Genomic DNA, 5,660 nt, shown 5'->3' with positions numbered 1-5,660 from the left:
GACGTTCTTGAGCCCGAAGGGCATGGTGTTGAAATAGAATGGCCCATATGGGGTGATGAATGCTGTTGCAGCTTGGTCGGACTCCTTCATTTTGATTTGATGGTATCCGGAATATGCGTCGAGGAAACACAGTGAGTCGTGTCCTATGGTAGCATCAATGATTTGATCAATGTGGGGGAGGGGAAAGGGATCCTTAGGGAAAACCTTATTGAGGTCTTTAAAATCGACGCACATGCGCCAGGATTAATCCTTCCTTGGTACCATCACCAGGTTTGCCAGCCAGTCCGGGTGTTTTTATTTCTCTGATGAATCCGGCATCGATTAGCTTTGCTAGCTCCTCTCCCATGGCTTGACGTTTGGGTTTGGAAAAGCGCCGAAGTGTTTGTTTGACCGATTTGTATCCCTTTAATATGTTGAGGCTGTGTTCGGCCAGTTTGCGCGGGATTCCTAGCATGTTAGAAGGGTGCCAGGTGAATATATCCTAGTTTTTGCAAAGAAAATCCCTTAGCGTGGCGTTGACCGTTGGGTCTAGTTGTGCCTCAATAGATGCTGTCTTTTTGGGGTCCGTTGGGTGGACCTCGAATTTGACTATTTCTTCCGCTGGCTTGAAGGAGGTGGACTTGGGGCGTTTGTCTTAAATAACATCGTGCCTGTCCACCGTGGAGCGTAGTGCGGTTAATTCTTCGGCCGCGAGGGCTTCAGATAATGCCTCAAGGGCCAGGGATGTGGTTTTATTTTCGGCGTGCTATGTCCGGATCACTGGCGAGAGTGGTTATGCCTTTGGGCCCGGGCATCTTAAGCTTCATCTACCCGTAATGAGGTACAACTTGGAAGCGTGTAAATTCCTCCCTCCCCAAAAGGGCGTGATATCCGCTGTTGAAAGGGGCCACTTGGAAGGTTATTTCTTCGGACCGATAATTCTCTGGCGTGCCGAATACCACGTCGAGTGTTAGTTTTCCCGCACACCACGCCTCCCGACTGGGAATAATTTCTCGGAAGGTTGTGCTACTTTGCTTAATGTGGCTCCTGTCTATTTCCATTTTGTCGAGTGTATCTTCGTAGATGAGGTTTAGTCCGCTGCCACCGTACATGAGGACCATGGTGAGCCGAAAGCCGTCCACGATTGGACTGAGGACCAAGGCGGGTGGTGCTCGGACTGCCCTGTATTTTGGTTCGTCACCGGCATTAAAAGTTATAGCCGTATCATTCCAAGGGTTTATTGCTGATATTTGACAGACTTCGGCGAGTCCGCATAGTGCTCTTTTGCGTCTATTGTTTGAGGCGAATGTCTCGAAGATCGTCAGTACTTTGGGGTCATTGTCCTCAGTGGGGTGTTGTTCTGGGTTATTCTTGGTGAGGATATCCTCGCCGCTCTTGGCCACTTGCCGGAGTATCCAACATGCTCTAAGGCTATGTGTTGGTTGTTATCCGGTGTTGCGTGTATTCTGCATGGCCCATCGAGCCATCCTTCCAGAACGGTTCCGCGCCCATACTGGACTTATATTTCTTTACTATTGAACCGGGCGTGTTGCAAGGGTGCGCCGCTTTCGCCTGAATGAGGGGTTGAGTGGGGACCGATGATTCCCAACGGGCTGCTTGAGTTTTCCAGGCGCTTTCCATTATGTTGTACTTCTGTACGATAGTTGCCAAGTCAGCAAAGTGTAGGATGCGACGACGGTTGATGGCGTTGAGGATTCCTTCGTCCCTGCAATTGTTGCGGAACACTGATATCGCCTCCTCGTCGTGACAATCTTTAATCTTGTTTTTGATAAGAAGATATCTGGCCCAGAAGTGGTGGACCGTTTCCTGAGACTGTTGTTGTATTCTCATGAGAGCGCTTTTATTCGGTTCGATGGGTGGATTTAAATCTGAACCCTCACCCAGTTTTGGATCCGGGGTCTGAAGGTCTTCTGAACTTAACAGATCGGGCTCCGGGATATCCAATAATTTCTAAGGCCCGTCGTCTGGTTCTGTGTTCGGAGGGAAGGATGAATCTCCTCGCAGGTAGGTGTCCGGCTCTTCGAGACCGGAGATCCGGACATAGTCCATCCTTAGTATGGAGGAAGAGTTACTGACTCGCTCCTCGAGTACCGCTGTCTGGTGGGTGATTGGTGGAGATTTGATTTCTCTCTAATCGGGTTTCAGCCCGCTTCGATCGTAGTCTGTAGCGACCCCAGGGCGGCGATGCGATCTAGGAGCTCGTTTAAGGACGAAAGCTCCGCTAGATCCATCTGCTTGGAGTGTTCGGAGTTGATACGAAGGTTTTTTTTTGATGACCTAAGAGGTCATCGTCGGCTTTACGACCGAACGGGCGGTCATGGTAAAGCCGCCCAGTGGGAGGGTTTGGCCTGGAGCCAGCGTTCCTCTGGTGGTGATATTATCCTTTAGAAAAAAGGGACACATCGATCCTGTCATCAACATGATAGTGGAACTCTCAATGAAAGAACCAATGTCGGTGTCAAAGGCAGGGGGTCCCGAACGGTGCATCTAAGGTCGATGGTAACAGGAGACAGGGGACACGATGTTTACCCAGGTTCAGGCCCTCTCTATGGAGGTAATACCCTACGTCTTGCTTGATTGATCTTGATGACTATGAGTATTACAAGAGTTGATGTACCACGAGATCATAATGGCTAAACCCTACAGGTCTAGCTTGTATGACTATGGTAATGAATATCTCCTCCTTCTGAACTAAGTCCTCCGGTTTATATAGACACCGGGAGGATCTAGGGTTACACAAGGTCGGTTACAAAGAAAGGAATCTACATATTTGGTCGCCGAGCTTTCCTTCCACGCCAAGGAGAGTCCCATCCGGACACGGGTGTAGTCTTTGGTCTTCATATCTTCACATCCCATCAGTCCAGCCCATAGTTAACAAGCCGGACGCCCGAGGACCCCTTAGTCCAGGACTCCCTCAACGGCAAAGCGGCCAACCCTTCCTGATGTGCTGCTCACTGCGAGGCACCTCCTGATTTCCAAGGCTTATGAATTGGTGGGATTAAATTTAGATGACCAAGGTGGGATCATCTATTCCTTCCAGTATGCGAGGCAAGTGTGGTTACCAGCGCGGGAGGCGTGGTTGCCAGCGTGGGAGGCCCAACCTGGCCCATGGAGCCAGTTAGCATAGCACCATAAGCCCTAGAGTTTTTACAGAAACAACGAAACCTTTTCACATCAGGAAACATTTTTACATACTTTTTGGTTAAAAAAAAGCGCGCGACGGTGGGTGAGCGGGTAGAAGCACTACGTGCTTTATTATCTGGGAAAGATACAAACTTACGGAGAAGCTTGTATTTACAAGAAAGTGAGTGGGTGCTCTGTAGCATTTCTGATATTATATGTGGATGACATATTGTTGATTGGAAATGATATAGAATTTCTCGAAAGCATAAAAGGATATTTGAATAAGAGTTTTTCAATGAAAGACCTCGGTGAAGCTTTTTACATATTGGGCATAAAAATCTATAGAGATAGATCGAAACGCCTAATAGGACTTTCACAAAGTACATACCTTGACAAAGTTTTGAAGAAGTTCAAAATGGATCAGTCAAAGAAAGGGTTATTGCCTCTATTGCAAGGTGTGAAGTTGAGTAAGACTCAAAGCCCGGCCATGCAGAAGAAAGAGAAAGGATGAAAGTCATTCCCTATTCCTCAGCCATAGACTCTATAATATATGCCATGCTGTGTACCAGAGCTGATGTGTGCCTTGCCATAAGTCTGGCAGGGAGGTACCAAAGTGATCCAGGAGTAGATCATTGGATAGCAGTCAAGAATATCCTGAAGTACCTGAAAGTACTAAGGACATGTTTCATGTTTATGGTGATGACGAAGAGCTCGTCGTAAAGGTTTACGTCGACGCTAGTTTTGACACAGATCCGATGACCCTAAGTCTCAAACCGGACACATATTTATAATAAATGGTGGAGCGATCAGTTGGTGTGGTGCCAAGCAGAGCGTCGTGGCAGGATCAACATGTGAAGCGGAGTATATAACTGCTTCAGAAGCAATGCAAGAAGGAGGCTGGATGAAGGAGTTTTGTGGGGACCCCGACTCATAAGTCGCGATCACCGAATGCACGTGTACAGTGATCCCAGAGATCAATGCTCACTGAACACACCGAAATTGAATAACAAGAGTCTTACATTCATACATACCGTCTTACACAAATTATGACCATTATGGTCAAGTCTTACATAGATAAAGCCACAAGGGTTGAATGCCAAATAAACTTAAGCAGCGGAAATCTTCATCGATAAGTAGAACCCATGCCATCTGCCTTAACCCTACAGGCATTCTGACTGGGAAACGCCCTAGTTTGCATGTTCATCTCCAAAGAACTCTTCTTCGAACTCCTGTTCTTCCATGCCTGGCCAATTAAATAACCAGTGGCAAGCCAATGAGTACTTTGAATGTACTCGCAAGCAACCCATGATTGGAACAAGGCACAACAATGCAATGATATAGCACTAAGTAGATAGTTTGTAGAAAGCTAGTTTTGAGTGCAATGACATGATCTATCAACCTTTAAAGTATGCATCATGAGCATACAGATATACGTATGAACAAGTTACAGATATCAACATAAGCAGAGTTGGACACCAATCCAACTTGATCGTCGTGTCAATTCATCTGACTTGACCCATTTAGCTTCATCAACACACACACACACACACGTGGTTTGTAAAATTCTAGACGTAGTTTAAGCAGCACCTCCCAACTGTCCATGACCGTGGACACGGCTATTCGAATAGTTTTACACTTTGCAGAGGTTGCACACTTCACCCACAAGATCCGGGGAACTTTCGTGTCTTCCACGACCCGCGGTACCTCAAGTACCCGGGGTAAGCACCCGATTACCATCTTTCCCTAGACGACACTAACATAGAGTCTACTCGATTGGTAGTATTCACATCTTAAAATTTGTGGAGCCTCGCTCCCATATTTGTCACATACCACAAGCACGGGGTACCAACGGTGTGTCCGGTGCCCTGTAAAAATAGTCATGGCCGCCCTACCTGGCACGACCTCGTCCCGAGAGAGAGCACCAACTCTCCCCCGTCACTAGTAATGCGGGCTCCAAGCTAGTATCAGCCTAGGTAATCAATAATGCCCTTTCCCATACAAGGGTAGAGTGGTTGCGCATGTAAGGTTGGGACAGTCGACAAATCTTAAAGCTAATCCGTTTTCAAAAACAACACACACACACACTTGCCTCGGTACACCACTTCGTCATCAAGTGGTTACCCATCTCATTATCTCCCTCGAGCATAAGTGGCACCCGATGGGGTTTTCAAAAAAAGTCTTCTGAAAATACCTTGTCTCCATCACCATGCATATTCCCGTCTTTTTTGCGTAGCAACTACTCTAGCATCCTACCTACTCCCACCGGCATAACCCTCATAAGGAGGTAGGGTCATGCACCATGCAAGTATCAACGAGGAAGTAATGGTGGCAAACCACCTCAAGTGGTCACCATGTTATCATGACTTCGATGCAAGCAATGAAAGTGCCATATGACATGCATAAAAAGGGGGTCTTAGACATGGTCAAAGGGCTGCTTGCCTGGCTTAGCAAAGTCTTTTGGGTCTTCAAAGTCTTCTGGTCCAACTCCTTCGTCAGCAATGCAATCTATCGTCGCAAAATAATAATGAGAATAATAA

The sequence above is a fragment of the Triticum dicoccoides genome, chromosome 1A, assembly GCF_002162155.2.
Source record: "Triticum dicoccoides isolate Atlit2015 ecotype Zavitan chromosome 1A, WEW_v2.0, whole genome shotgun sequence".
NCBI classification, from domain to species: Eukaryota; Viridiplantae; Streptophyta; class Magnoliopsida; order Poales; family Poaceae; genus Triticum; species Triticum dicoccoides.
Note: the sequence above shows the minus strand (reverse complement) of the source record.